Source organism: Delphinapterus leucas, chromosome 15, assembly GCF_059928025.1.
Source record: "Delphinapterus leucas isolate spDelLeu-1000000601 "Yukka" chromosome 15, BTC_Dleu_Yukka2, whole genome shotgun sequence".
In the NCBI taxonomy this organism is placed as follows: domain Eukaryota; kingdom Metazoa; phylum Chordata; class Mammalia; order Artiodactyla; family Monodontidae; genus Delphinapterus; species Delphinapterus leucas.
The window spans coordinates 72795655-72808696 of record NC_143143.1 but is presented as its reverse complement, the minus strand read 5'-3'; the positions used below and the strand labels follow the sequence as shown (position 1 = coordinate 72808696).

General features: G+C 42.0%; 1 pseudogene; it reads right to left on the bottom strand.

The window, feature by feature from the left end:
- Positions 1–5927: 5927 nt before the first annotated feature.
- Positions 5928–9215, bottom strand: LOC111184152 (mitogen-activated protein kinase 6 pseudogene; annotated as a pseudogene).
- Between the last annotated feature and the right edge of the window lie 3827 nt (positions 9216–13042).

The window sequence follows — 13042 nt, the reverse complement described above, 5'->3', positions numbered from 1 at the left end:
ATGAGTATCCAGGAGATGACCTTAAACAATCTGTTCCTTTCCCTACCCTTGGGGCAAGAGGAGTTGCAGGGAGATGGGAACTGACCTAGGTGGGCCAGAGGAACATGACAGTTTCTGCCAGATGTTAGATGGGCTGGGGGTGGGGGTGGAGGATCCTGGGTTTCACTCTTGCTCTGGCTCTATCACTTCTAGGATAAAGTACAGAAGACTCAGTTAAATTTGAATTTCATACAAACAATAATTTCTTTGTAAGTATGCAACTTTTAGGATGTACTTATACCAAAAAATTGTTGTCTATCAGAAATTCAAATTTAACTGGGCATCCTGCAGTCTTTTTGGGGTTTTTTAATTTAAAAAATTGTTTTGGCCACACCACGCAGCTTGTGGGATTTTAGTTCCCCAGCCAGGGATTGAACTTAGGCCCTTGGCAATGAGAGCACGGAGTCCTAACCACTGGACCACCAGGGAATTCCTGGGCATCCTGTGTTTTTGTTTGATTTTTTTTCCTAAATCTATGTATTAGTTTCATATTGCTGCTGTAATAAATTATTACAAACTTAGTGGCTTGAAACAACACAAATTTATTTTATAGTTCTGCAGGTCAGAAGTCTAAAGTCAAGGTGCTGGCAAGGATGCATTCTGTCTGGGGACTTCAATGGGGGGGGGGGATGCATTTCCTTGCCTTTTTAGCTTCCAGAGGCCACTTGTATTCCTTAAATCATGGTCCCTTCCTCCAATTGCTTTAACCTCTTACTTCTGGTGTCATATCTACTGCTGACTCTGATCTTCCTGCCTCCCTCTTTAAAAATATTTCTTAAATTTTTTTCTTGTGGTAAAAGTATTTAACATGTGATCTACCCTCTTAACCAATTTTTAAGTGTACAGTACATTATTGTTGACTATAGATACAATGTCTCCCATCTCAAGATCCTTAATTACATCTGCAAATTTCCTTTTACCATATCAGGTAAGATATGCACAAGTTCCAGAGATTAGGACAAGGACATCTCTGGGGGGCCAATGTTCAGCCTACCACAATCTGGCATCCGTATTCCCAGCTGTGTGTGACCTTGGCCAAATCATTCAAACTTCCAAAGATTCTAGTTCTTCGTGGGCAAAAAGCTGATTAAATAGGTTTATAAGAGGAAACACCTTGCCCCATGCCAGACAAACAGTGAGTGTTTTTACAAATGGTAGCTCTTGTGGCAAAAGGCAAGGGATGATCCTGTCCAAACCATGTCGTCCTAGGCATTTGGGATAAACCCCTCTACTCAGCCAGACCTTCAACCCCACCCCCGGTGGTAGCCAGAGTCCAGGTTGCAATCCCAGGTACTGCCAGCAGGGGGAGAGGAGTGCAGGTCCTGGTCTCAATGTCAGGTGAGGGCTGAGAAGGGATTTGGAGATTTCCCAGAAGTCCCTGTCCCATCCTTGAGGGTCATTATGTTTGGTTCCTCCTGGTGTTACATCTTAGAAAACCAATTATCTCAGGATTGGAAGAGTCTCAGATGAACAACAATGACAACAAAAAGAATTTTCATTTTTTGAGGAATTGTATGATTTCAATTACATCTTGCTACAACTCTGTGAAGAGCAAGCTAGGATTATCTAATTTACAGATGAGGAAACTGAAACCTGGAAAGGGAAAGTCACTTCCCCGGGGGCTCAAGAAATTCAGTGAAAGAGCAGGATCTGAGTCCATGTCTGTATGAAACTATAGCCCCCAATTTTACTTTGTCTTTAGAGTAAATGTAGACCTGCCTCTTTATTTTTACATGTTGGGAAAGAGGCTCAGAGAAGGGGAAGAATTTGCCTATGGTCACATGATGAGTCCGTGGTTGAGCTGGGATTTGAACTTCTGTCTTCTAAGTTTCTGCCTTGGCCATTCAGAAGTAACAGACTTTGAACTAGTCCTTGAAAAGGTCCATTTCTTCATGTGTAAAATGAGAGGTGGTGTCCCTTGTGTAGTGGGTCCTTGGGAGAATTCAGTGGGATGGCATATGCAGAATTCTGGTACATCGACTCATGAAATATCTGTTGACTGGTGATGACCATACCACTCAAGGGCAGAAGGATCACTGGAGGGAGAGCAGCTTGCCCTGTGTCTTGGTTTGGAGAGCTCTAAACATCTTAGCCTCCTAGCTTCATCCAGTCTCTGAAGGAAAAAGCTGGACATTGGCTATGTGCTGGAGGAGCCCGAGCCGTCTGTTTTCAAGGCATGCGATTCTGAGCTCAGACAATCTAGAACTAGCTTCAGTATTGATTCTAAGGTGAGGCTTATTTGGGATAACACCATGGTATAGGACATAGTTTCTTAACCTTGGCACTATTGACATTTGGGGCTGGACAAGTCTTGTTGGGAGTGGATTATGCCATTCTGTACATTGTAGGGTGTTTAATGGCATCCCTGGCCTCTACTCACTAGATGACAGCACCCTACACTCGCAGTGGTGAAAAGCAAAAACTGTCTCTAGACATTGCAAAATATGCCCTGGGGGACAAAATTGCCCCCAGTTATGAACCACTGGTATAGGAGGAAGCAAGCTGGCTTTTGGTCAGGCAGACCTGAGTCTAAATCCTCTCTGTGTCACTCACCAGCTGTGTAACCTTGGAGCAGTTATTCACCTCTCTAACCCTTGGTTCCTTCAACCATAAATTCTATACTAACAGCTACTATTTGTTGAACACATTTTCATTGGCAGTGTGATGAGCTCTTTACCTGGATAATCTCATTTAATTTTCAGTAACGGTATCCTGAAGGGACACTGACAGATGGAAACAGGGAGGAAGGGAGGGAGACAGGGAAGAGTGGTGTGCGTTAAGCATCTTCTCTGTGCCATGCAGGACAGCAGACTCACACACGTTTATCCTCTGCCACTAGCTGTGTGATGTTGGGCAAATCACCCTGGGGCTCAGTTTCCTCATCTGTAAAAATGATAGCAGTTGGGAATTCTGGTAAGATGAAGGCAGTGATGCCCAGCATAGATTCGATTCCTCCCAAATCCCCACATAGAAACAGAAGATTCGAAATAGAACAGAAAATTCCATACTCACACTAACAAAACGAGGTGACCAGGTATCTTCATGAGCTCCAAAACACAAGTGAGTGAGGACAAATCAGCAACAGCTATGAGGCCCATGTGCCACTGGGGCCACTGTTAAGCAGAAATAAACAGCAAGCAACAAGGTGTCTGACAGACCTGAGAACTGGAGAAACCCCAAATTGCAACATATATTCATGGGAAAGCATGGCGGGGCAATCTGAGAACAGCGGCTGACACTGGAAAGGATTGTGCCAGCTCCTATCGTGGGTGAGGGCAAGGGCCCTGCCATAAGGCCTAAGGGCTAATGGAGTTTAACTCCTTTGAATTCTTTTTTTTTTTTTTCGGTATGTGGGCCTCTCACTGTTGTGGCCTCTCCCGTTGCGGAGCACAGGCCCTGGACGCGCAGGCTCAAGGGCCATGGCTCACGGGCCCAGCCGGTCCACGGCATGTGGGATCTTTCCGGACCGGGGCACGAACCCGTGTCCCCTGCTTCAGCAGGTGGACTCTCAACCACTGCGCCACCAGGGAAGCTCACCTTTGAATTCTTGAAATAACCATCAAGTCTTCGAGGCAGGTCCTGTGCTGAGGAGAAACGATAGGGAAGGGAATCAAAACTTAGCAGAATAAGGAAAGCAGACATGAAAGAAAGAGAAGGGCTAGATGAAAGTGGGGGCAGGGGGAAGGGTGGAGGGGAGGGACAGTTAGGGAGTTCGGGATTGTCATGTACGCACTGCTATATTTAAAATGGATAACCAACAAGGACCTACTGTATAACACAGGGAATTCTGCTCAATATTATGTAACAACCTAAATGGAAAAAGAATTTGAAAAAGAACAGATGTATATGAATATATAACTGAATCACTGTTCTGTACACCTGGAACTAACACAACATTGTTAATCAACTATATCCCAGTATAAAATAAAAAAAGAAAGTGGGGACAGGGTACAGAGCCAGAAGAGCCTCAGAGAACAGGCCATAGTTTTGTTTTTTTTTTTAACAATATGCAGAAACAACAGAAAGGAGAAATCTGTGAAGATAGAAAAGCTGTCTTAACTAAGCCTCCTTCTCAGTGTTCAGAAAAACCAATCTCACATTAAAACAAGCAATGGAAAATTATCAAAGTCAAATCCTAGGAATACAAAATTTACTATGAAAGAGCGAGACAGAGCGAGAGAGAATAAAGAGGAAAATAACATGCCTACAGACAGTGAAAGCATTCCAAAAAGACATTTTTAAAAAAAGATTAAAACAGGCCAAAGATATTCACAAAGTGATATGACAAAAAAAGAACAACATAAATCAGAATTATAAAAATCCAGAAAAGGGGTGATATCTTGTGCAAGAACTAAAGATAAAAGAAAAACTATTTTAAAAAATGAAAACTAAACTAAATGGAATATAAGGGCAAAAATAAAATCAGCAAATAGTGTTTTGAGATAAATAGGAAAAAGAGGGTAATTTGTAAAAATGAAAATTAAAAACGAAACAATTTGAGAGGAAGTGACATATATTAAAGATGGGCAATGAAAATCCAACATATGAATAACAGGAGTCACTGAAGGGAAAAAAAAAAAAAAATCAAAGCAAGGGAATACATCAACGACCCAGAATGACCAGTATCAAGACATAGTTTAGGGACTTTCCTGGTGGCGCAATGGTTAAGAATCCACCCGCCAGTGCAGGGGACACGGGTTCGAGCCCTGGTCCAGGAAGACCCCACATGCCACGGACCAACTAAGCCCATGCACCACAACTACTGAGCCCGCATGCCACAACTACTGAAACCCACACACCTAGAGCCCGTGCTCCGCAACAAGAGAAGCCACCGCAATGAGAAGCCCGCGCACCGCAATGAAGAGTAGCCCCCGCTCACTGCAACTAGAGAAAGCCCGCGCACAGCAATGAAGACCCCACGCAGCCATAAATAAATTAATTAATTAAAATTTAAAAAAACGACATAGTTTGGTAAAATGACTAGTTTTTAAAGAGAAAAGAAAAAAAATTTTATGTACAACTTTTTTTTTAAAATACATCGTGGTGATCATTCCATATTAGTATTTAATGCATGCCTACTTCTTTTTTCTCCATACATTTTTAAATTTTTATTTATTTTTTGCTGCGTTGGATCTTTGTTGCTGAGCGCAGGCTTTCTCTAGTTGTAGCGAGCGGGGGCTACTCTTCTTTGCGGTGCTCGGGCTTCTCACTGCGGTGGCTTCTCTTGTTGTGGAGCACGGGCTCTAGGCACCCGGGCTTCAGTAGTTGCAGCACGTGGGCTCAGTAGTTGTGGCTCAAAGGCTGTAGAGCCCAGGCTCAGTAGTTGTGGCACATGGGCTTAGTTGCTCTGCAACATGTGGGATCTTCCTGGACCAGGGCTTGAACCCGTGTCCCCTGCATTGGCAGGTGGATTCTTAACCACTGCACCACCAGGGAAGCCCCTCATGTACAACTTTTAAACTACAATAATGATGTACCTTAATTACTTCCATGCACACAGATCTAACATTACAGTTTTTTTTTAATAAACACAATTAAGATTTCTAGGAGCATTTTATAATAAAGTAATTCCTAATTTTTCTTTGTAGATAGATCAAGCACCTCCAAAGTACAAATTCCTATATGCGGTGAGCGCTTTAGTTAAAATGAATACTTAAGTAGATTAAGTACATGAACAGCCTTAGGATAAGCTGACATTATATATTCCGCTAAGTAGGCAACAAACCATAGTGCCAAATGGAAAAAGTGTATTTGCAAATACATTTCAAAAACTAAGTTAACTTTTTATAATTAAATACAGAAAATATATTTGCTAAAATAAATAAGATGTGATGTAGTAACACTTCACTATAAAGAATGCACACCAGAACATTTATAAATGGTGAGTGAATCTTATTAAGAATAGTTTACTACAATAAATGTTGGCCTAATAGAAGTGCGTACTGTGAAGCACTGTGGGTGGTATATGTTTTGCGACATACTTTTGTTACCTTGAGGTAGATAACACGTGTACCAAATTTGGCAGTCATTTCCAGTTGCTGCTGGTATCATGTGTTTTTAAGAAATGTGTACAGTATGAAAAACTTGAAAATACTCATGAGTGAAAAATGTTTCAGGAAAAAAATATTTTCATGCAATTATTACAGTTTCACTGTGTAAATTCAAGGCAAGATTTTTGTTTCCTGTAAAACAGATCACTGTTCTATGAGAGAATGTTTTTTACTTGTCTTAGCGCATTTCTTTTGTCTCCTCCTGCATTGCATTATTTTGCTCTATTCTTTATTTTTGTGTGCAAACGACATGCCAGTTAAAATGAAAACCATCTCACATGTAGGAAAAAAGTCTGGATTCTAAAAACCAAGAAAAAATCCTTTCTAAATGACACCGTCTGATTCAAGTTAAAAAATGACTTAAACACTAGTAATAAAGAAGACAAAACACATTTCATGAAGAATACAAAAAGAAATGTCTGCTGAGTGTTTTAGTCCAGATGTTTCAGAATGCTGCTGAATGTTTTATGAGGAATCTGAGGGGAAGATTTCATAGCAGAAGGTGTTAATGTGGCCTGTATTGACTTAAGTGGTGACCCAACTGGACTGTGAAACTGTGGGATGCCTATGGATTCAAGCTGCTTGTTAAAGAGGAACTCCCCACTGCTGTTCAGAAATCCTTCCTCATTTCCTCTCTCCCCAAGCTTTCCATCCTCTACCAGCTCAGTTTCTAGCATTTCAGTATCCCCTTTCCTGCTAAAGAACTTGTCCAGGTAACTGGTGTAAGTGTTTTCCTTTTCAATTTGCTCATCCTTCCTTACCTCACAACAAAACTGATTTATGAGGAAACAGTCCTCCCCACCACCCACGAACTGGCTATCCCAAGAAGACTGGTACAAGCCTCCTAATTGAGCCAAACTGGCCATTACCTTCTCCTGCGTTTCTCAGCTTACTGACTTTGATGTCAAACTTTTCAATTCTAGTTGGGACACTGAGCTAGTCAAGTCATTTAATTTGTCAACAACATCAGTAGGCTCATGCTGTGAACTAAGTTGAATAGTTCCTGCAATAAAGGAATCAAAGTCAAATCCCTGATTCTTTTCCCTTTCTTTTTCAGCCGGTTGCTGTGATGCTTCCTCTAGAGCTATCTGGGCTTTAACCAATCCATTCCTTTCACATTTTGACTTGCCTTTCTTATCAGATTTTTCTTTGCTTTGTTCTTTCCAATTGGAAAGATCTATAATAAGCTTGGGTTCATAGTAATGATTAACTTCCCTCTCTCTCCAGACTAAGTTATCTAAATATGATGATGACCTCGTTTTGTAGTTACAAGCATGGCTACGCTCCAGATCACAATATTTGTTTTCATGATGATCTGGGTATTGCCAACAAGGCTCAGTAGAGTAACTGGTGTCAAAAGCAGGATCCTCCAAATACTTCTCACAATCTCCATCCAAATATTTTCAAGGATCGACTTGTACTTCTTCTTCATCAGTGACATGGCACAGAGCTCTTGGGTCAAGCTGAACTTCATCAATATCAAAGTCGTTCTGTATAGGCCAATCATGCTCTGAAAATTGACAATCATGGTACCTTTCCCAGTTATAAATGTGACTATGAGTTTCATCCATAAGCAAAATATCATCAACTTCATCTTCAATACGAAAAGGATGACTTGAAATTGGCTCATCCATTGGAAAAGAATAAATGCTCATGTAAGGATGGGAAAGCGCTTCTTCTGCTGTCAACCGATCCATGGGGCTAAATGTCAAAATTTGTCCCAGGAAATCCAGTGCTTCTCGACTAAGTCCCGGAAGCAGCTGAGTTAAAGGTTTGTGTGGCTCAGTCGTGTCATTTCTAATGTAAACTGGAATTATGCTGAGAAGCTCCTGTCAATCTTCCTCATGTACAACAGGAATAGACTCTAAAATCAGCTGCATCTGTTCAAGTTCATGGGCACCTGCAAAGAGGGTATTACCAGTCAGTATTTCAGCAAAGATGCAGCCTGCGGCCCACATGTCGATGGCTTTAGTATAATTATTGGGAGAAAGTAAAAGACGTGGAGATCTGTACCATTTAGTAACCAATCCTTCAGAAAGATGACCCTTATGGGAACAATGGGGATCTATGATCAGTGCAAGACCAAAGTCGCCTATCTTCAGCACCAAGTCTTCAGTATTAATGAAAAGATTAGCGGGTTTGAGATCTCTGTGCAGTACGTTTGCTGAGTGAATATATTTGAGCCCACGTCGCAGCTGATACATGAAAAGCCTGGCATGCTCTTCCAGTAACGGGCCCTGCTCCAGCACATTAGCCAAGTCTGTCTCCATGTACTCCTGAACAATGTAAACACTGTTCAGTTTGGTAAGACCCCACAACATCTGTTAACTGGCTTCCACTAGGACCAAGAATTTCAAACACCTTCACAATGTTATCATGGTCCAGTCTTCTAATAATTTTGATTTCACATAGAGCATGTTTGACACTCTGGGGATCAGTGAGGACAATTTTCTTGATGGCTACTCTTTTGTCACAGTCATTGTCTACAGCAGAAAAAACCAATCCATTGCCTCCACAACCCAATGGTTTTAAGTCCATATACCTAGAGCCCAGATCAAAACCATGAATGTTCATGAGACTTTCAAATTTCTCTGCCATTTTGAAACCCTTACTATTGCCTTTTCCTTCTGAATTGTTGAACCTGTGTAAATAAGGAAGAAAAGTGGCATCAAAAGGAAAGATCTTTCCAAAAGGTAGAAAAAAATTAATTTTGCTTCCACAGCAAGATGGTTTCATTGCATATGCCAACCAGGCCCGTTGAGTTCCCCTTAGATTTAAAGCTCCAATAGCTCTACTCATACTGAGAATGAAAAAGATTGCAGTACTCATAGTTCAAGAAAGGGGCAGCAACTCTGCAGACATTTAAAGAAAACACTCAAGAAACTCAAAAGGAACGAAATGACGTACTGTGCACTCAGATTTACTGTGCTGAAGGATTTAACATTTAACAAAAATGTGAATAAATACGCACACAACAGGCTTCTACGAACATTCTCCTCACAGGGCAGATACATTCAATGTTGGACTGGTCCTGAGCAGCCAGCATCATTCTAAGGTGCTGGTAAGCACTGTTTCCCTTTTGCTTCTTTTCTTCCTTTGTTGCTGTATATTTCAACAGGAAGCCCTGGTGGCTGTTGGTTAACAGATGTCTTTTGTTAGTGATCAGGTGGCTCCAGCTCACCACAATCACAATCAGAGCTAACGTCCATCTTACTCTGATACAATGGGACTTCCCCGACTCATCGAGGGAGTGTGGGGCCCATGGACAGCCCCCAGTGTTGGCTCAGGTCTCCGGCTGTGCTGGCGGCAGCAGCGTCTCCGAGGCTCTCGTTTTGCTGCAGTCACTGCCATGTAACCAAGAAAAATTCTTTAGGCATCTTGGGCATCTAGACAAAAAGATTTTATTATGAGGTTATAATCAGACCCTTCGTCAGCAGTGCTTTCTGCCAGAAACAAATGGTGTAAATATGTTCAAGATACTCAGAGAAAGAAAGTATGAGTCAAAGATTGTATATCCAGCAAAACTGACTTTCTGTAAAGAACTATTATCAACCTGAAAGCACTCAGGGAGTACTTTCTCCATGAGCCCTTTCTGAAGAGTCTACTAGGGAGTGAGCTTCAGGAATGGTTAAGCATTCAATATATATCTACTGGTAGAACTAAAGCTAAATGATGTGAAAAGAGAGACAATAAAGCATGTAATGCCTACATGCTCTAACAACGTAACTGTAGTACAGTCCCTCAGAGTGCTGGAGAATGGGAACAGTGTATCAAAATTTTTGGTATCCATTTTCAATATTCTAATTGACTGGTAGTTTTACTATAGTTATTCTAAGACTGTTGTATGTGTAAAGTGGGCTAAAGCAAATCAGTAATTATAGAATCTTCCAATTTTATCATCTCCTGTGTCCTTGAAAATCAAATATTCTAAGTGTGGAGGGAAAGGACATACAGATGTAATATAGAAGAGGTTAATTAAAAGCCCTGTAATGCTGTATTTGCATTGGAAAAACCAGTATGAGTTCAAGAGGTGCCTCTTTTAAAAAAAGAAATGCATACTATGTATGTATATACACACATACATATAAATATATATACATACATAAAATATACGTATGTATGTATACATATATACATATTTTTATATGTGTATACATATATAATATATGTATATTTGTATACATATATGTGTAAGTATATTTTATATACGTATATATTTATATATAAATATTTATAGATATAAAATACCTAGTTCGATCCACTAGAAAGGCGTAGAAGCAATGACTATTCTAGTAGTACCTACCACTCAGATTCTAGTCTTGAAATGCCATTTTCTATTTAAAAAAATAAAAGGACATCCCGGAGAAACTGCTGATTCTAGGTCAGCAGCAGGAAATATACAAGATAAGCCTGGAATATCTTGTCATATCAGACAACAAGGAAGCTATCAAAGGCCCTAGGGTCACATCCAAAGGACTCAGAAACCAACCTGAAGATGGGACAATTTCAGCTGCAACAAAGACAATAACTGCAGTCGACTGAAACTCATCAAGTATGTTTCAGTCCCTGAGTTCATAATCATATTTGGCAAAAACGCTAATTGCTTACCTTCTGAGGATGGCATTGCTTTTCCTCTGCGAACTCTACCACTGGGTAAACAAGTCATAGATAAAGAAAAGCATCTTCTTATGAATTTATTACCACTAATACAGGGAAAAAAATGATGCAATATTGTCATTTTGCAACCTGCAATGTATTAAGATATCTTAGCCATTGTACACAATAGCAGCTAACATCAAGAAAAGAGCAAAACCCCAGCCATCTATGTGCTTCTCGATAAAAGAACACAGAACTGCCTGAAATCATGCCAACAGGATGGAACCTAGGTCTGATCCAGCTGCTAATTTGCAGGAAATGAAGAGGTCAAAGGGCCACGCTGAGCTGTAGTATGAGGATGCAATTGACAAAATCCAGACTTTGAGAAACTCTCCAGGTCAATCAGCCTGAGTTCTTCAACAGATAAACTGCAAGGGAAAGAAAGAGATATAGACAGAAACTTTGGATTAAAAGAGGCCTAGAAACATATCACATTTTTTTTAAATGGGCAAAACGAAACTTTAATGTCCAGGGACGCACACTTGGATGATTAAACCACTTAGAGACGCAAGGCCAGGGGCTTCCCTGGTGGCACAGTGGCTAGGAATCTGCCTGCCACTGTAGGAGACCGGGTTCGAGCCCTGGTCCGGGAAGATCCCACACACCGCGGAGCAACTAAGCCCGCGCACCACAACTACTGAGCCTGTGCCTTACAGCCTGCGAGCCACAACTACTGAAGCCCGCACGCCTAGAGCCCATGCTCCGCAACAAGAGAAGCCACGGCAATGAGAAGCCCACACACCGCAAGGAAGAGTAGCCCCCGCCTACGGCAACTAGCGAAAGCGACGAAGACCCAACGCAGCCAAAAATAAATAAATATTTTTTTAAATGCAAGGATAAAATTACTATAAAAGTCAGGTAAGTGGTTACTTTTGTGGGGAGGGGCTATGACTGGGATGGGGTACATGGAAGCGCCTCTGGGGTGGCTGCAAAGTTCTATGTTGTGACGGGGTGGTAAGTACAAGGGTGTCTCCCTTGAGATAACTCACTAAGCCACAATTTTAATTTGTATGATTTTCTGCATCTGTAGTTTGTTTTACAATATAAAGGTTTTAAAAAATGAAAACATAAGCACCTACCTCACTGTGTGTTTGTGGATGTGTGTACATATACACATCTATGAATATATGGCTTCTGGGAGCACCAGCTACATAGTAGGTACTCACTAAATATGAGTTCCGGTCCCTGTTAATCCTGTCAAACACCCTTACCGGTGTGATTTCAGTGCCATGACTAACTTGTGGGACTAATCAAAAGTAGTTAATGCTTATTAAGTGATTATTATGTGCCAGGCACTGTTCCCAGTATATCTAATCTAACTGACTCCTCATAACCCTATTATTATTATTCCCATTTTACAGAGATGAAAACTGAGACTCAGAAAGGTTTTCCGTGGCCACACAGAAGGTGAGAGTAGCCTGGTTTTGAACCCAGGCAGTCTGGCTCCCCAGTGGCTCTTACTATTTTCTATAGGTGCCCAGTGCCCCCGTTTGTGATAATAACCCTCCACCCCCCTTATCAAGTGCCTGCCAATGTCTGTGGGCTTCCCTTGACACTCATTACCTGAATCTCACAACAGTTCTAGAAGGTGCAGATGCTCGTTAGCCTGCATTTGACAGATGAGAACTCAGAGGCGTGAAGGAACTTGCCCAAAGTAAATGGCCATGTCATGGGTTTGAATCATGGTTGGGGAGGGTTCATACTCTTTGGCCCTGTCAATCTGAAGGACGAAATGTTCCCTGCTCTTAACCGGATGCTCACCAGTTGGATCTGACCCAGTCTGAGGTCATGGGTTGCCCAACCAGCCGTCCAGTGCCTGACTTGGCTTGAGAATTATCCAGACCGGGGCTGGGAGAAGTCAGGGGCTTGGCGGGTGCCAGATATGCCTGACCCCATCAGGGAGTCGTGCGAAGCTCATGATCTGTGGGCCCCGTGAGCCAGAGACTTCTGTTTCTCTGAGCGCCAAGCATTTTGCTCATAAGAGCCTCGGAATCAGGACCCAGAATAGAGCTGGTCACCTCTCTGACTTGAAATAAAGACGCGCCGTGGGCTGGCTGTGTGGATTTCCCAGAAGAGGTGAGAGCCCAGCTGTGTTTTTCTGGTCACACATTGATTTTCTAACCTGAGTCAGCATGACTGCTTGGAGGCATAGGCAACCGGGCTGAAGCACTTCCCAAACAGGGCCTGGAATGGTGAGGGGACCAGGAGGGGTGGAGACATCACACCCCCTGCCCCACCAGTACCACCCGAAGAGCCTGCCCGGCTCAGCCTCACTGTGTTATTTACACCCAGAAGGA